The sequence below is a fragment of the Gigantopelta aegis genome, chromosome 8 (genome assembly GCF_016097555.1).
Source record: "Gigantopelta aegis isolate Gae_Host chromosome 8, Gae_host_genome, whole genome shotgun sequence".
Lineage (NCBI taxonomy): Eukaryota > Metazoa > Mollusca > Gastropoda > Neomphalida > Peltospiridae > Gigantopelta > Gigantopelta aegis.
In genome coordinates this window covers 48845031-48865347 of record NC_054706.1, presented here as the reverse complement: position 1 = coordinate 48865347, position 20317 = coordinate 48845031, and the positions used below count along the sequence as shown (strand labels likewise).

At 39.4% G+C, this 20317-nt stretch overlaps 1 long non-coding RNA gene across 1 annotated transcript; it reads left to right on the top strand.

The window, feature by feature from the left end:
• The first annotated feature begins 1487 nt into the window (after positions 1-1487).
• On the top strand, positions 1488-14749 carry LOC121378307. Its single transcript, XR_005958703.1, has 4 exons — positions 1488-1606; positions 3544-3617; positions 6556-6659; positions 14532-14749. It is a non-coding gene; the product is annotated as an uncharacterized LOC121378307 (long non-coding RNA).
• Positions 14750-20317: the final 5568 nt, after the last annotated feature.

The following is a 20317-nucleotide window of genomic DNA, read 5'->3' as shown; positions in this document are numbered from 1 at the left end:
ATGCTCACACAAGCCAGAAACACTTCAACATCTATTTTATGATTGCCCTAAAGGTGTCGAACTCTGCAGAACTATAGAAAATGGTTTATTACAAAAAAGTGATTTTATCCAGATGAATAGAACCACAGTTTTATTTGGAATTATAAATAGTAAAAACACTTTTTGTAAATTGTTTAATTTTTAACGTATAGTCTTACATATATAAAACAAAGTTACAAAAGAGTACACTAAATGAAACTGGAGTTAAATTTTTTATCAAAGACAAGTCAAAAATAGTGAAGGAAGGAAGGAAATGTTTCATTTTACGACGCACTCCAGCACATTTTATTGACGGTTATATGGCGTCAAACATATGGTTAAGGACCACACAGATATTGAGAGAGGAAACCCGCTGTTACCACTGCATTAATTTGTTACCGTACCAGAAGAAATGTTAAGTATTTTACTATTGTTCATGTTTGATATTTTCGTTGACAGTTCAGCATTGTGATGTTATTCATATATAATCACCCACATTGAAACGTAACAAAACTGGTTTATATATTTGTTTCCTTGTAATACATGGTCCACTTTGTTATTTAATGCGAGTTAGCGTGTTATCCCAAACCTGAAACAATAGTTGTATTTACACAGTTCAACAATTGAAAGAATTAAAGGTACTGAATGTTTATGTTTTCTAGATGTCGCAGTATTTATGTAAATATGGGTGTTTTCAATTAGTATAGGTCAATGTGTTAAAGGCATATGTCATATCACTGCATATGTATTTAAACAAAAACAAATGAGATGCAGCACTGTCCTGGACGGAGGAACCGGCTGAGGCCGACACCTACGCCCTGGATCGGCGTGCGCTACAACAGCTTGCTCTGAATGTGCACGTTAAACTCTCTGACATGACTTGACCTGATGCAGCATTTTCGTTATCACAGTTAACCTAAACAAGAGCCACATTTAAACGCATAACATACAAACCTGATTAGTATTAAAATATATCTGTGCTGTTGTGTTTTCAAGGATATGTGTTTCCTAAATTGCTGTGAATAGTATAATTTTTTAAAACTATTTTGACAATTTGTTCTGAAATGTACGGCGACCAGACAAAGACTAATTATGATTGATACATCTCACATAAAAGTCATACCACATTACCAGCATTATCAGATGGCATCCATTATGTCATTGATAGTAGCTCACTTTTCCGTATGATATCACTGCATCGTGGTTAGATATGTAAAGATGTTTGAACACACCGTATACGGTATTTGTCACACAACTTTGAAGATGTTTACCCTGTTGCTTATAATATATGGCAAGCTAGACCAATGGGTTAGGCAATGGCGTACCATCCGTTATGTTCTCCCAAATCATATATTCAGTTACAAAATGGGCGGTTATATCACCTATTTTATTTACCATGCAGATAGGCTCCGCCTTTAATAGTACACAGTTACTATGACTAGTCCAGTTTGGTAGTATAAAAAGTTTTTGTTTTACATTAGGTCTCTTTGTGGCTCTAGTTTGTTTCTGGTTATTTTGCACGAATTGCATAGTTTTCAGATATCTCCAGATATGAGGAATGCAATGCTAGCGTTAGTTATCTTACTTGGTAAGTAATTTGGGAAGCATTCTTCTTCTTTTTTCTTCTTTTTTTCTTCTTTTTTTCTTTTTCTTCCGATTAGTAGTTAGTGTGTTCAGTGAGTTAGAAGTTGGCAGCATCATTAATGACCTCACACCTCACAGATGAGTTGTTAAAAGTCTCTATGGATGGGAGTCGGTGCTGGAATAGGAACCCAGCACCTAACATTAAATTGTGATCGCGGTATACAATATATGTATCATGTGCATGTACAAGTGAGTGTGTGTGTTTGTGTGCGTGTGTGTGTTTGTGTGTGTGTTTGTGTGTGTGTTTGTGTGTGCGTGTGTATTTGTGTTTGTGTGTGCATGCGTGTGTGTGTGCGTGTGTGTTTGTGTGTGTGTATGTGTTTGTGTGTGTGTTTGTGTGTGTGTGTGTATGTGTGTGTGTATATGTGTGTGCGTATGTGTTTGTGTGTGCGTGTGTGTTTGTGTGTGTGCGTGCGTGTGTGTGTGTTTGTGTGTGTGTGTTTGTATGTGTGTGTATCTGTGTATGTGTTTGTATGTGTGTGTGTATGTGTGTGTGTGTGTTTGTGTGTCTATCTATGTATGTGTTTGTGTGTGCGCGCGCGCGCGTGTGTGTGTGTGTGTGTGTTTGTGTTTGTGTGTGTGTGTGTGTGTGTGTGTGTTTATCTCTGTATGTGTTTGTGTGTGTGTTTGTGTCTATGTGTTTGTGTGTGTATATCTGTGTGTGTGTGTGGTCATTATGTATCTATGCAAAAGTTAAAGTTTGTTGTTTAACGACACCACTAGAACACGTTGATTTATTAATCACCGGCTATTGGGAGTTAAGCCTTTGATTATTTTGACATATAGTATTAAAGAGGAAACCCGCTTAATGTTTCCATTAGTAGCAAGCGATCTTTTATATTCAAAGACAGGATAGCACATACCACTTATAGCAATGCCTTTAAAGGTGTGGCGTGGGTGAAAAGTGGAGAAGTTAGTGTGTGTGTCTGTGGGTTTGGAAAACACTTTGTAAAAGTAAAGTTTGTTTTATTTAACGACGCCACTAGAGCACATTGATTTTGGAAAACACTTTATAGTCTAGGTAACCTGATGTTTCAAACTGTGTACCTTTAAAAAGTGTTGCATCCAAAAAGTCAACTGATTTATCTGATATTGTGGCCTTAAGTTTGATATTGTCATTTTGTTGATTTAATAGCTAAAAAAATCCCAAAATGCTTATTTGGAATGTGGCCAAATGATAAGTATATCGTCGGGATATCCGAGGTACAAAAGAGGTGTTTAGCCCGATTTCTTTAAAGCAGCCTCTTCCCTTTCAGCGACATAGATAGATGCAAAGTTTGCACTAAAACATTTGCCCATAGGACAACCACACACTTGCTGATACATTTCTCTATCAAATTCAAAATCATTTCCTAATAGGCTTAATTCTAATAGCTCGCATCAATACCTATATTGGTGTACATGGAGTCAATATCAAGGGTAACCAAAAATGAATATTTTGGGATTTTTGTTTTTGATAATGTTGAAAGAAGATCTTCAGTGGGTTTTTTTCTTAAATCTCATGTCTATTTGCAATTGGTTTTAAGTGAAAGTCTATAATTTCGGAAATATTGTACGATTCTGATCCACAGCCTGAAATGATTGGACGACCGGGTGGTGTGTTAATATCGGTCCATGTATCGACTGGTTTGTGGATTTTTGGAAGTAGATAAAATAAAAATGTCCGGGTTTGTGATTATGACTTGGCTTCTAAATATTTCCCTTGATACTGATGGAAAAATGTAGCGGGTTTCCTTTCTGAGACTAGATATGTCAAAATTACCAAATGGGCGACATCCGATAGCTGATGTTTAATAAATTATTGTGCTCTGGTGGTATCGTTAAACAAAATATAGTTTTAACTGAGTGAATAAAGTTGAATTTGTTTTTAATGTACATTAGGTTTGCTTGCTTTTGTCAACTGTTCGTGTGACTTCTTCGGGAGACATTCAGTTTGATAAATCAAAACATTGTCGGTAAGTACGCATGGCCAGTGAGTATGCTGTCAGTAAATTGTATATATTATACAGTCTGTGTGCAAACATTAGTTAAAGGGACATTTCTGAGTTTGCTGTATTGTAAGATGTTTCGGACTAATAAAATATTTCTACGATTAAAGTTACATATTAAATATATTTTCTTGTTTAGAATAGCAGTTTCTGTATATTCAATGTGATTCTGGTCGTCTTAATATTTGGAAGAAGCCCAAACTGGATTTTGTCTTCAAATAATTTCGTATGTACAAAAAATTTTTAATTTAGGAAATAAAATGAATTTAAACCTAGTACAAATATTAGAACGATCAGAAACACGTTTAATATACAGCCACTAATATTTTATGCAGAAAAATATATTTGATATCTAATTACAATCGTTAGAAAGTCTCTGTTAGTCGATAACATCTTAAAAATTGCAGCAAACTCAGGAATGTCCCTTTAACACAAAACCGAATAATTCAGTAAATGGAATATATTATACTGCTATGTGTGCAAATATTAGGTAGCACTAAACCAAATAACTCAGTAAATTGTATATATTATACTGCTCTGTGTGCAAAATTTAGTTAACACTAAATCATATAACTCAGTAAATGATATACTAGTATCTTATACTGATCTGTGTGCAAACATTAGTTAACACTAAATCATATAACTCAGTAAATGATATACTAGTATCTTATACTGATCTGTGTGCAAACATTAGTTAACACTAAACCAAATAACATTCGGCTGGGTCAAAACTCACACAACTTCAGTTAATGCTACCAGTCCTAACTTTACGTTATCGAATACCACTGTGTCAAGTAGCCTAGTGTTTCAATCATGTATGCATGGGTACCTGTACAATTAAGAACACTCGGTTATACTAAAAATGAGGCATGAAAGGTTTTGTGTGTTTTACGTGTAAACTGCAGTTTAAAGTTGTATACAAACGTATATTTTATTTGGTTGTTATGTTTATGTTTATGCTCTGCCAGTCATAGAATATTTCTGTAATATCACGTTGCTCCCAAATTCACGCCTCTCGGCGATTTGCTGTGTATGTTTTATTTGAATGGGGAACATGGTCGCGCGCTTGTTTCACTATTATTAGTCCCCTATCGATCTAACCTGAGGGAACAGTAGCTTTCGTCTTCAACCGTCTGTCTGTGGGTCTGTCCGTCCGTCTGTCCCACATACTTTTTTCACAATGCGTTAAAGGGACATTCTTTAGTTTGCTGCAATTTTTTAGATTCTATCGACTAACAGATACTTTTTAACGATTGTAATTACATACTAAATATATTTTTATGCATAGAATATTAGCGGCTGTATATTAAACGTGTTTCGGATCGTTCTAATATTTGTATTAGGTTAAATTTCATTTTATTTCCTAAAATTAGTTTTTTTTTGTATGTACGAAATTATTGAAGACAAAATCCAGTTTGGGCTTCTTACAAATATTAAGATGACTAGAAACACATTGAATATACAGACACTGATATTCTAAACAAGAAAATATATTTAATATGTAAGTTTAATCGTAGAACTATTTTATTAGTCGGAAACATCTTACAATGCAGCAAACTCAGGAATGTCTCTTTAAAACGTGCAGCAAACTCAGGAATGTCCCTTTAAGATATTATCGGGCTGAAATTTTATATAGAGCTTTACCATGTGCTGTTACAGATCAAGTTTGACTTGTATGGCAATTTACTCATTTTTCACAGTTATGGTCTTTGAACGTATGCTAGGATTCAGACTACCAACTGTCACGACGGAGTTGGCAAACTCGCCGATCTCACGACTCCTACGACTGTCCAGTTGCTGGTCTGAGCACTCTTACAGCTCAACTGTCGCCGTATACGACTTCTAAGACGGCCGTCGTAACCGATTTAAAAGATGAATCTGGCCCGATATTCGTGGCTTCGTTGGCGTCGTAGTTAGGCCATCGGTCTACAGGCTGGTAGGTACTTAGTTCGGATCCCAGTCGAGGCATGGGATTTTTAAACAAGATACCGACTCCAAACCCTGAGTGAGTGCTCCGCAAGGCTCAATGGGTAGGTGTAAACCACTTGCACCGCCCAGTGATCCATAACTGGTTCAACAAAGGCCATGGTTTGTGCTATCCTGCCTGTGGGAAGCGCAAATAAAAGATCCCTTGATAAAAATCAATGTGCTCTAGTGGCGTCGTTAAATAAAACAAACTTTACTCTTTTTTTTGTTAGTCTGAGCGCGCATCACAACTCAACGCGACGCCCAGTTTTAAGTTTGAGCGTCAAACTGAACCGACTAATCACATCGCATCATTACGCCACGTGACATCATCCAGTGGAGTACCAAAATGTGGCTTCTTAATATAAATCAATATTAGATAATTTTGGGAAAACAAGTAAACTAGCCACATAAGGACCCCTTGCTGCTAATCCAAATCACTATTATTATTAGTAGTAGTAGTAGTAGTAGTAGTAGTAGTAGTAGTAGTAGTAGTAGTAGTAGTAGTAGTAGTAGTAATAGTAGTAGTAGTAGTAGTAGCAGTATGTGAAAAGCAACTCGGATTTCTGTTAAAATGTTACTGTTGAAACGATAGGTTGACTGTACTGTAATTTATTGTCCAGCTCGCTCGCTCGTTCTCTCTCTCTCTCTCTCTCTCTCTCTCTCTCTCTCTCTCTCTCTCTCTCTCTCTCTCTCTCTCTCTCTCTCTCTCTCTGAGCGTGCGTTAGTGTTTGCGTACGTTAGTGTTTGCGTGCGGGCTTGAGTACACATTTGTGCTTATATGTGTTTTGTATTTGCTCTAATACCAGGAGTTTTTGTTTGTTGGGGGGAGGGGGGGGGTTGTGTTTTGGTGGATTTTTTTTGGGGGGGGGGGGCTGGGGGTGTTGTTTGTTTGGGTTTTTTGTTGTTGTTGTTGTTTGTTTTTTTCTCTTTTTTACAGCAAATACAGGACGTTTGTAAAGTGTACATCAGACGCAGGATGCAGCAGCGATGCTCGCTTCAAGAAGGGAATAGATATAGCAAACTGTATCTTAAGTGTAGCATGTAAGTATTGTTATAATAATGAATGGATGTTTAACGACTCTCCTGCACAAAACATACTATTGGGTGTCAAATTATGGGAAATGTCTAAATGAAATGATAGTTAATATCAATATAACAATTCAATAGGACGCCAGCAGCCCAACCGAGGTCGGTAGCGAGCGGGGATTAGTTTTGGTGCTATGGGATTTTTGAAAGTCCCTTAGGATTAAGCCAAAAAGAAAGGTTGCGCAGTTTCCATGATGGAACTGGACGCTTTTGTTAACGGTCCGCCGGAAAATAAAGGGGAGCTATGTATAATTTTGAACTTAGTATGCCGAGAGTAGCTCGTTATTGGAAACTATCCTACTGATGGCTGTTGTTGTTTGTCTCCCAGTAGTGGCCCTTAAAAGGGCCTGATCTGTTCAGATCGTGGCAGGGCATCTTATGGCTGACTCCTTTACAATTTGTGTAATATACGGGAGGTAAGGTCAGCAAGCTCTCGATGTTCTGTCCTCTTTTCTGTCTTTATCCTCCTCTTCCAACTGCCGAGAGGAGCATGGCTCGACACCTTATAAACACTTCGGTCGCCACGGTCTAGACCTCACCACACCCACCCACCCCACCCCACCCCACACCCACGCACGCCTGCTACAATTCCTTGATATATTAAAACAGTGTAAAGAGCTGTGCAGAAAATACAAATATCACAGATCGGTACAATTTAGAATAGAGATCAGCATCTCGGCAGAATATCAACACAAGTTGAAGATGGAATCGAAATGAATTCATAAATTTTTTCTTACCAAATATATCCTTCCTCGTCTGCTTAAAATGTTTGTTCTCCACCAAATGTGACAAACTGTCAGAGTACACCGACAATGTTCACTGTGAGGCAGAGGATCCTTGTTCAAAATAAATGAATATATATGACCGATGCGGGCACGGCATAAGATTACTTCATCCTTCTTACACCGCCTGTCGTCATCCCATGACTGGTTTGACAGACTCAAGCGTGTTCTCAATCGCACCGTTTCAATCATCTTGCCAAGTTGAAAGGCACACCAATTCTGACGTGGGGCATATCTAAAGCAGACTTGGCAACTGTGTTTGCCTTTTCATTGCTCCTGATGCCAACATGAATGGGCACCCACCAAAACATAAGGTCTTTATTGGTAATAGATGGGGAAAAACACGTTCGTATCTCCATCCCAACTATGAGATGCTCCAATTCCATGCACTGTAAAACTTGGAGATACGAAAGTAAGTCAGTAATAATAATGTATTTGGATGCATGTGAATCCTTAATTTGTTCCAGGACTTTAATGATTGCAGGAAAGATTGATGCTAAATTGGGCAATCTCATAGAGGTCATTGTGTTTGATGAAAATGTTGTTTATCAGTAACTGCATCTGTGAGATCTTTCTTCGGATGCACAACATCGAATACAATTTTGGGTGGTTTCATACACCAAGGTGGCTAAACAAAACATGAAGGCATTTCAAAAACCGATAAAAACGTCTTAATGCGAAGACCAAATGTTTGGATGGCATTCAGCTTCACATCAAATAACTTCATATATTTGTTATCTAATACAGCATTATGTGTGTATGTTTTGGCATTTATTTAACCTTAGTAGAATATATACTGCAGAGGAGGCTTTGCACGTCTAGCACCCAAACTAGGTTCGTGTGCATCAACGTACAAGCTCGCCACAGGAGATGTTCTGAAAGCACCAAGACAAAGGCTAAGTCTCTGGTTGTGTATAGGATGTAGCATATGCAAATACGACTTGTGTGCTGACCCGTACACAATTCATCTATAGTCACGTTTTGATCAAACTAGACGAAGCATTCCCTTTTGATCTGCTCCACATTTTGTCTTGCCAATAACTTTTAAATTATTGTGGACCTTTACGCCCTTCTTTTAAACATATTTTAAATGGGGAACAAAGGATAGCCTAGTGTCAAAAATAACACTCAGAAATTTGATCTCCTCCACAACTGGAATCGGATTTATGTTCAGAAATAGCTGAGGATCTAAATGGTGACCTCTTTTCTGGCAAATATGCATACAGCGAGTCTTTGACTGAGAATCGAAATCCATTGCCAGTTGCCCATTGTTGATGTGTATTCAAACAACGACGCAAACCTGGCAGAAACCCTGTTTATGTTTCTAAATATTATATTTAGTGGGTCGACCTTTCTGCTGGTGGACTATTAGTCCTCGAGTGCGTCATTAGCGCTGTTCCAAGTTATAAAATTGCTGTATACAAAATTGTCACACTAGTTTTGAACTATAAGCTTTAACTATAAGTCGCGTTGGCAGACTGAACTGTCAAATCACATTCGAATCGGTCCAGTGGCTTCGAAACCTGGCAAAATGACACTTTGTGTTTTTAAATATTGCCATGTACTACGTTGATTAGCACAAACTTCATAGCTTAAGGTTTGGTCAGTTCAGTGTAATAAAAACATGCAGATCAGCAATGGAGAGGCGCGATGAAACCGTTAGACCACTTGAGAGTAGCCATGGGTAAACAAAACCAAAGTGCCACAAAACACCACTATTTCAATAGCGGACGCCTATGGTGTTACCAACATCTCTGCCTAGTGGACTTGTCCCAATTCTCGAACATCTGCTGATTGTGCGTGTCTCTCAATCCTGTGCCCAACTCGTCCCAGACATGTTTAATAGGTGACACGTCTGGTGAGAATGCCGACCAATACATACGCTGGGCACCATTTTATATGAGCTAATATGTTACAACCCTGGCATGATGAGGTCTGGCAGTGCTGTGCAAAAACACACCAAGGCCAATTTGGTAACGTGGCCGAATAAAGGCTAAACATTTTTGTCCGTATACCTGATACTTGTCAAGTTTCTATGGGTAACCGAGTCCAACATGTGGTCATGGTTCTGCGGATAACCAGCAGACAGACAGCCACGCCGTGTACACATGGTTAAGATGCATGGTCATTAAGAAAACAAAATTACCCAATGACCATAGCCATCGCTCCAAGAGTAACAAATGAAACAATGTTTGCTCTTGACTAATGTAAACAAAACAAAGGCTGTTAGCTCTCGTACTTGGCGTGACCAGCCGACTGAATTCCGAGACAAGGAATTTATTTTCAGAAGTCATACCCGCAGGTATGCCCCAACTAAATCACTGGGATCCTATCATCCATCTTCAATGGTCGTACATCACAGCAAACATTACCAAGGTGCCCAAAAGGGGAGATGTGTTGTATTAGCCGTCCTCATGGAGAATGGTTCACCCCTGTACCACTGTGAGGTTACAGTACACGGGGTGGCGGGTGCAGGTTTCTATCTACCACAAAATATGTAATGTTGTTAAGTAACTTGGGAGGAATAAATAAAAAAAACTGTTTTGTCGTGTTCTAAACCACACTGTTAGAGATCCTTTCAAAAACACTTTTATTAAAAATGCAGCCATGAATCGGTCAAAATCTTGATTTCATTACCCGTGTTTATAAAGCTTTTAGAATCTAATCTTAAGCTCAAATTTAAGTCATGACATTTCATTTGTTTAAATGAACTTGCTATGGCGTTTATCAAAATAATAAATGAATGTGTGTTTTGAGGGGATTTTCTGTAGTATTTGTAAATGTTTTTCGACAGAACCGTTCCATCAACAGCATACTTCTTTCTCGAGGTCAAACACGAATCATTTCTGTTAAAATGGGTTAAGGTCTCTCGTGCTTACATTTTACTTCCATTTGCCTGTTGAAGTGTTACAATGTGTTAAGGTCTCTCGTGCTTACATTGTACTGTCAGTGGCCTGTTGAAGTGTTACAATGTGTTAAGGTCTCTCGTGCTTGCTTTTTACTTTAAGTTGCCTGTTGAAGTGTTACAATGGGTTAAGGTCGCTCGTGCTTACATTTTACTCTCACTGGCCTGTTGAAGTGTTAAAATGTGTTAAGGTCTCTCGTGCTTACATTGTACTGTCAGTGGCCTGTTGAAGTGTTACAATGTGTTAAGGTCTCTCGTGCTTGCTTTTTACTTTAAGTTGCCTGTTGAAGTGTTACAATGGGTTAAGGTCGCTCGTGCTTACATTTTACTCTCACTGGCCTGTTGAAGTGTTAAAATGTGTTAAGGTCTCTCGTGCTTACATTGTACTGTCAGTGGCCTGTTGAAGTGTTACAATGTGTTAAGGTCTCTCGTGCTTGCTTTTTACTTTAAGTTGCCTGTTGAAGTGTTACAATGGGTTAAGGTCGCTCGTGCTTACATTTTACTCTCACTGGCCTGTTGAAGTGTTAAAATGTGTTAAGGTCTCTCGTGCTTACATTGTACTGTCAGTGGCCTGTTGAAGTGTTACAATGTGTTAAGGTCTCTCGTGCTTGCTTTTTACTTTAAGTTGCCTGTTGAAGTGTTACAATGGGTTAAGGTCGCTCGTGCTTACATTTTACTCTCACTGGCCTGTTGAAGTGTTAAAATGTGTTAAGGTCTCTCGTGCTTACATTGTACTGTCAGTGGCCTGTTGAAGTGTTACAATGTGTTAAGGTCTCTCGTGCTTGCTTTTTACTTTAAGTTGCCTGTTGAAGTGTTACAATGGGTTAAGGTCGCTCGTGCTTACATTTTACTCTCACTGGCCTGTTGAAGTGTTAAAATGTGTTAAGGTCTCTCGTGCTTACATTGTACTGTCAGTGGCCTGTTGAAGTGTTACAATGTGTTAAGGTCTCTCGTGCTTGCTTTTTACTTTAAGTTGCCTGTTGAAGTGTTACAATGGGTTAAGGTCGCTCGTGCTTACATTTTACTCTCACTGGCCTGTTGAAGTGTTAAAATGTGTTAAGGTCTCTCGTGCTTACATTGTACTGTCAGTGGCCTGTTGAAGTGTTACAATGTGTTAAGGTCTCTCGTGCTTGCTTTTTACTTTAAGTTGCCTGTTGAAGTGTTACAATGGGTTAAGGTCGCTCGTGCTTACATTTTACTCTCACTGGCCTGTTGAAGTGTTAAAATGTGTTAAGGTCTCTCGTGCTTACATTGTACTGTCAGTGGCCTGTTGAAGTGTTACAATGTGTTAAGGTCTCTCGTGCTTGCTTTTTACTTTAAGTTGCCTGTTGAAGTGTTACAATGGGTTAAGGTCGCTCGTGCTTACATTTTACTCTCACTGGCCTGTTGAAGTGTTAAAATGTGTTAAGGTCTCTCGTGCTTACATTGTACTGTCAGTGGCCTGTTGAAGTGTTACAATGTGTTAAGGTCTCTCGTGCTTGCTTTTTACTTTAAGTTGCCTGTTGAAGTGTTACAATGGGTTAAGGTCGCTCGTGCTTACATTTTACTCTCACTGGCCTGTTGAAGTGTTAAAATGTGTTAAGGTCTCTCGTGCTTACATTTTAAGGTCACTGGCCTGTTGAAGTGTTACAATGTGTTAAGGTCTCCCGTGCTTACATTTTACTCTCACTGGCCTGTTGAAGCGTTAAAATGTGTTAAGGTCTCTCGTGCTTACATTTTACTGTCAGTGGCCTGTTGAAGCGTTAAAATGTGTTAAGGTCACTCGTGCTTACACTTTACTCTCACTGGCCTGTTGAAGCGTTAAAATGTGTTAAGGTCTCTCGTGCTTACATTTTACTGTCAGTGGCCTGTTGAAGCGTTAAAATGTGTTAAGGTCTCTCGTGCTTACATTTTACTGTCAGTGGCCTGTTGAAGCGTTAAAATGTGTTAAGGTCTCTCGTGCTTGCATTTTACTCTCACTGGCCTGTTGAAGCGTTAAAATGTGTTAAGGTCTCTCGTGCTTACATTTTACTGTCGCTGACCTGTTGAAGCGTTAAAATGTGTTAAGGTCTCTCGTGCTTACATTGTACTGTCAGTGGCCTGTTCAAGCGTTAAAATGTGTTACGGTCTCTCGTGCTTACATTTTACTGTCAGTGGCCTGTTGAAGCGTTAAAATGTGTTAAGGTCTCTCGTGCTTACATTTTACTGTCAGTGGCCTGTTGAAGCGTTAAAATGTGTTAAGGTCACTCGTGCTTACATTTTACTGTCACTGGCCTGTCGAAGCGTTAAAATGTGTTAAGGTCACTCGTGCTTACATGTTACTGTCACTGGCCTGTCGAAGCGTTAAAATGTGTTAAGGTCGCTCGTGCTTCCATTGTACTGTCAGTGGCCTGTCGAAGCGTTAAAATGTGTTAAGGTCACTCGTGCTTACATTGTACTGTCAGTGGCCTGTTGAAGCGTTAAAATGTGTTAAGGTCTCTCGTGCTTACATTTTACTCTCACTGGCCTGTTGAAGTGTTAAAACATGTTACGGTCACTCGTGCTTGCATTTTACTGTCAGTGACCCGTTGAAGTGTTAAAATATGTTAAGGTCTCTCGTGCTTACATTTTACTGTCAGTGGCCTGTTGAAGTGTTAAAATGTGTTAAGGTCTCTCGTGCTTACATTTTACTGTCAGTGGCCTGTTGAAGTGTTAAAATGTGTTAAGGTCTCTCGTGCTTACATTTTACTGTCAGTGGCCTGTTGAAGCGTTAAAATGTGTTAAGGTCTCTCGTGCTTGCATTTTACTCTCACTGGCCTGTTGAAGCGTTAAAATGTGTTAAGGTCTCTCGTGCTTACATTTTACTGTCGCTGACCTGTTGAAGCGTTAAAATGTGTTAAGGTCTCTCGTGCTTACATTGTACTGTCAGTGGCCTGTTCAAGCGTTAAAATGTGTTACGGTCTCTCGTGCTTACATTTTACTGTCAGTGGCCTGTTGAAGCGTTAAAATGTGTTAAGGTCTCTCGTGCTTACATTTTACTGTCAGTGGCCTGTTGAAGCGTTAAAATGTGTTAAGGTCACTCGTGCTTACATTTTACTGTCACTGGCCTGTCGAAGCGTTAAAATGTGTTAAGGTCACTCGTGCTTACATGTTACTGTCACTGGCCTGTCGAAGCGTTAAAATGTGTTAAGGTCGCTCGTGCTTCCATTGTACTGTCAGTGGCCTGTCGAAGCGTTAAAATGTGTTAAGGTCACTCGTGCTTACATTGTACTGTCAGTGGCCTGTTGAAGCGTTAAAATGTGTTAAGGTCTCTCGTGCTTACATTTTACTCTCACTGGCCTGTTGAAGTGTTAAAACATGTTACGGTCACTCGTGCTTGCATTTTACTGTCAGTGACCCGTTGAAGTGTTAAAATATGTTAAGGTCTCTCGTGCTTACATTTTACTGTCAGTGGCCTGTTGAAGTGTTAAAATGTGTTAAGGTCTCTCGTGCTTACATTTTACTGTCAGTGGCCTGGTGAAGTGTTAAAATATGTTAAGGTCTCTCGTGCTTACATTTTACTGTCAGTGGCCTGTTGAAGTGTTAAAATGTGTTAAGGTCTCTCGTGCTTACATTTTACTCTCACTGGCCTGTTGAAGTGTTAAAATGTTTCTTTTAAAAACAGTTATTTATATACTAGTATTTAGTTCCATTATGTAATAAATTGAATTTATTAATTAATGTATTATAATCATAATCATTATCACTGTTGCATTCTAGGTGACGGAGCCATGGTAACCGCTTCAGTTTTGACCATCCTTCTCACTCTGTTCACCATGCTCTTCAAGTGAACAACTTTTTGGTATGTGTTCCGGTTGTTTGGTTTTAAATAGTAATAACGTTCATAATGGTGATACACTGTAAATAAGATAACATTAACATATAAAAGAAAAACGTGTGCACACGTGCGCACAAACAAAAACACGCATTTCAGATTAAATGTTTGATATTGAATTTTACAAAGAGCTAAAATGACGTAACTAATTGCGTAATACAATTCTTAATCCTTACTATACAAATATTAGTTTTAATTTTAGTGTTTATTTACAAATTTATAATTAGGTATATGAAATTTGATACGCTTTCTAAACGTAAGAACTAACGGAATTTTATTAACTTGTTATTGTCATATTTTATTGGCAGTGTTTGGCAGCACGAATTACATCACCCACCACTAAAGAACACGGTGATTAAACAGGAAAAAGAAATACATGTTACCAGAAGCATTCTACAAATATTCAAGAACATTTTCCGCTAATATTTTAGATATTTATAAAAGATATTTGGAAGAGATAATAAGCCGCTGCCATTTTATGTTAATGTCTTTGTGTGTGTGTGTGTGTGTGTGTGTGTGGTGCGTGTGTGTGGTGCGTGTGTGCGTGTGTGTGTGATTTCTTTAAACTCTGTCGTCTTATGACTAGTTGTAGACAGTTTAACCATTGTCTTGATATTTATTTCAGTGTTTTGCGTGTTTTAATAATTAAAACAAAAATGTGTGTGTGATATTTGTCTCGAGTTTCATTGATTTAGTAGGTGAAGTTTCAACCACTAGTCACAGTACGTATATTATAGTCGTGGTTAGTATTCTTCTACGAGGTAAAAGGAATGTTAGGAACCATCATATGTAGTGATAATTATGGGAGAGAAAACCTACACCCGATGTGAAGAAAAAAGTAAAGTTTGTTTTATTTAACGACGCCACTAGAGCACATTGATTTTTAATCTTATCATCGGCTATTGGACGTCAAACATATGGTCATTCTGACACTGTTTTTTAGAGGAAACCCGCTGTCGCCACATAGGCTACTCTTCTTTACGACAGGCAGCAAGGGATCTTTTATTTGCGCTTCCCACAGGCAGGATAGCACAAACCATGGCCTTTGTTGAACCAGTTATGGATCACTGGTCGGTGCAAGTGGTTTACACCTACCCATTGAGCCTTGCGGAGCACTCACTCAGGGTTTGGAGTCGGTATCTGGATTAAAAATCCCATGCCTCGACTGGGATCCGAACCCAGTACCTACCAGCCTGTAGACCGATGGCCTGCCACGACGCCACCGAGGCCGGCCCGATGTGAAGAAGATTGTGCCAATGGAGAATAACTCTCCGCTATTGTGGCAGTTACCTTCCGAATCTTGACACACTGCGAAAATGAAAACAGATTAGAAAGGAAGAAAGGAAGGAAATGTTTTATTTAACGACGCACTCAACACATTTTATTCACGGTTATATGGCGTCAGACATATGGTTAAGGACCACACAGATACTGAAAGATGAAACTCGCTGTCGCCACTTCATGGGCTACTCTTTCCGATTAGCAGCAAGGGATTTTTTTATATGCACCATCCCACAGACAGGGTAGTACATACCACGGCCTTTGATATACCAGTCGTGGTGTACTGGCTGGAACGAGAAATAGCCCAATGGGCCCACCGAAGAGGATCGATCCCACACCGACTGCGCATCGAGCGAACGCTATACACTGGGATACGTCCCGCCCCGACCTGGAACAAGTCTCGGTGTCGAAATTTTCAAGATTGTACTTGTTCTATCCCACATGCCTGCATATGATGGATTTCTTTTTCTCTCACCCATTCAGTAATAGTTTACGGTTTACGGCATTTTTCTCTCAATTTGAATTCGTAAATGAAAGTTTGAATCTTATTAAATGTAACTGCTATCCTTTAACATGGCATGCGTATATGTTTTTCTCTGTTTCTGTCTGACTGCGTGATTGCCTCATCCCTCTCTCTCTCTCTCTCTCTCTCTCTCTCTCTCTCTCTCTCTCTCTCTCTCTCTCTCTCTCTCTCTCTCTCTCTCTCTCTCTCTTTCTAACATAGTCACTGACGCATACAACTTCTACCATGGAGTGACTAGAAAGATGAGTTGTATTGTTCTCTGTCTGTCTGTCTGTCTGTCTGTCTGTCTGTCTCTCTCTCTCTTTCCCCGGTCTCTCTCTCTCTCTCTCTCTCTCTCTCTCTCTCTCTCTCTCTCTCTCTCTCTCTCTCTCTCTCTCTCTCTCTCTCTCGGAGAAACAGTCCTATGATGAATAGGCCAAACGATTGTAAAATTCACACCTAAAGAAATAAAGAAGTGTATTTTATCCTAGAAAAAAACACCTATTGGCAGTAGGAAGATAACTTACTAGTAGTTGGACAATAGACTGGTTTTTTAGAACGTACAGTAAAAGTAATGGTGAGTAGGTTCTCATTGGTATAGCATTTTATTCACATAGTAAAGGTTTTCCATCATTTACATCATTTTAAATGTAAGCCATGTATGAAAATGAAACTGTTCATTCATTCATTCATTCATTCATTCATTTCAACTTATTTTCTTGCTTATATCCAATTAAGGTTTAAATGGCACGTTTTTATTTCATCACTCGATATGCATATTTACAAATAGATAGATTATGTTAACAGGTAGGGCTTCTTTCTCATATACTACCCAAATATTCATGGGATGTAATACGTCCATCCTTGTATATTCGTTAGGGGTAATTTCTTAAAATAAATACAGCCGGTTTATGTCCATTCCATCACAAACTGACAGTGAGTATTTTGTCTGGGGAAGTTATGTCCCTTTATGGTCATAATGGTCGAACGGTAAACGGAAATAACTTCACTGGAAAAAAAACCACCCGGATATAACCCCAATGGAAAAAACCCACCCGGACAAAACCCCACACAGAAAAACCCCACCCGGATATAACCCCACTGGGAAAAAAACCCACCCGGACATAACCCCACTGGAGAAAAACCCACCCGGACATAACCCCACTGGAAAAAAATACACCCGGACATAACCCCACTGGAAAAAAATACACCCGGACATAACCCCACTGGAAAAAAACCACGCGGACATAATCCCACACAGAAAAAAAAACAAACCCGGACATAACCCCACTGGAAAAAACCCACCCGGACAAAACCCCACACAGAAAAACCCCACCCGGATATAACCCCACTGGGAAAAAAAACCCACCCGGACATAACCCCACTGGAGAAAAACCCACCCGGACATAACCCCACTGGAAAAAAAACAACACTTGGACATAACCTCACTCACATATCTCAATATATAACAAAATCTTATCTGGAGTATTTCTTTTTTATTCAAACAAGTGTAGCAAATACAATATATCTACTTCCACCTCACACAGTGGCCGATGCCTTTCAGTACTTCGGGAATGGATGTTATCACATCTGCCAGTGCAGAGGTTGTGGAGCTTAGTCTGCACCTTCTTTGTATAGTGTCGTACACGTTTTTCAGGTCGTTCACCATGCTGATTCTAAAGTCGTGCAGTAGCGACCTGGGTTTGATCCTTCCGAATTCTATTTGTGGCTCCCCAGATGGTTGGGTGAGCGTGTCCAACTAGTTTTGCAATAGAATTGTTCCACCCTTCACATATGTTGTTGGTTCTGGATACACCTTCCAATGTGATGGTGTGCACATTCCAGATGGATGGTGCGTACACGGGCGGGGGGGGGGGGGATACGGCGCATACGAAGAGGAGGGGGGGGGGGGACAGGTCCATATGATTGTTGAGGAGGCTGAATACGGCGATAAGATCCTGACATATATGTGCTGTCGAAATACTCGAGCAAGGGTTCCAGCTCATCAGAGGTGTTCTCACGCAGATAGGTCACCCCCTCTGGTAAATCATCAACTGGTAGGAATGCCAGTCCACCAAGCATGCCACAGAAAAACTTGACATCCTCCTCTTCCCGATAGCGTCTGATGTGATCAGGTTTACCGAGTTCTGCCCGTACATCTATAGGTGTGTCAATGGTGGAAACGACCAGGGCCCCGTTCCACGAAGTGATCTTAGCACTACTAAGCCGTAAATACCTACCATCGCGACCTTAATTTTTGTCTACGATCGCCAGTCCGTTCCACGACGTGGCGTAGCTTACTATCGTCGTAAATTACTGTGAAAATTTACAATAGGTACGAAGCAGTTGTAAGTAACTAACGTAGCTGTCAAATGGTAGTTAAATGATGATTTTGTCATTTTCTAAGTATACTAACTTTTTGTATAAAAATGGATCTAATATATAGAAAATAACTTTGATAAAACTCGGTGTTCGATGAAATAACATTCTAGGCCATAGACTTTCACACGAAAGTACGGGAGATAACTCTCATGTCTTATGCATTCGGCAATTATCGTTTAGCAATTAAACTGACAAAGTTACTTTATGGATGTCCGATACCAATGAATACATCTAAGATGTTCCGAAAAGTCGGTAACCAATTCATTATTTAACTAATTCGTACTTCTTCGTAAAGAATATTTTAATCATTAAAGGGGCACTTACGACTACCGTAAGGTTGCTTTGTGGAACGGCTGTAAAGTTGTAAAATTCACCGTGAGTTACTACAATTAATCTTAGCTACAATTCCTTCGTATAACGGGGCCCAGGTGTGAAGTGACACCGCCTTTACAACTAAATGCAGCCCCGCTGGAACACTCCCATCGGATATTCTTCCTGGCATACTTCTTGGTATACAAGTAGACTTCATGAATCAGCTTCAGACCACCCTTTTTGTTCTTGATAACCTACATAGTTGTATTTTATTTTATCAGTATTGGCAGTTTTCAGGAAATGAACAATGACATAGTATTCTTGGACCGTATAAGGGATCCATCTGATGTAGAATTTATGACTTATTCATTCATTTCATTTTAACTTATGTTCGTGCTTATATCCAATTAAGGTTTAAGCACGCTGTCCTGGGCACACGCCTCAGCTAACTGGGATGTCTGTGGACAGTGGATTAGTTGTTAGTTGGTTAGTTGTTAGTGAGAAAGAAGAGGGTGTAGTGGCCTTACACCTACCCACTGAGTTCTTAAGAACTCGCTCTGGGTGGGAGCCGGTACCGGGCTGCGAACCCTGTACCTACCAGCCTGTAGTCCTGTAGAGATCAATGAAATCAATGTAATACTTGGCCTAATCAAAATACAAATGTCAACTTTATTTTTTATCATAATCTATTTTATCTCGATTTCAATTTTATTTATAATTTTATTCTTCCAAAATAGAAATGTCAACTTTATTTCATATCTTTCAGTTTTATGTGTAAAATGGTCACAGTGGGGTTTTGTCCATTATTTTCATTTGTTAGTGGGGTTTTGTCCGGGTGGGATTTTTCCAGTGGGTTTTTTTTCCAGTGGGTGTTTTTTTCTGAGTGGGATTATGTCCTGGATTCGGTCTTAATACCGGGGTAGTTTTAGTAAAAATTTATATATATGTATGTATATATATATATATTCAGAGAGAGAGAGAGAGAGAGACAGAGACAGAGACAGAGAGACAGAGACAGAGACAGAGAGAGACAGAGACAGAGACCGGGGCAGAGAGATTATTCTACGAGCGTGTGTCAGAATTCTTGTGTTACCCGAGCGAGAGCGAGTGTAAAATGAATCCTGACACGAGTTTCGTAAAATCAATACGGTTCATACGCGAGTGTAACAATTTCTTTATTATCCACAATATCGAAAATATTATTTTTATGAATCACAAACCAGGACCATGTCAAAACGTTTCGAACGTAACTAAAACGAGACGTCCAAACGACGTCAATGACGTTATTTTGATAAACGTTTACACTGGGGTAGCGCGCAGGTACACAGTGACGTAAAAATAAATACCGTTTGACTAGTTCGTCATGTTTCACAGGCAGGTCATTTTATGATATCAGTTTCAGTAGATCCAGATATAGATATGTGGGAATAACCTTCCCCCCCCCCCCCCCAATTCTCCAATTCTCCACCCCGACCCAAGGCCCAACCAAACCCACAATGGAATTTGTTTAAAGGGACACGCCCTAGTTACGGCTAGTTGTTAACCATTACGGCGTTGTTTTTCGCTATTAAACCCATTTTTCACAAATAAAATTGCACTTTACTTAAATTTTATTAT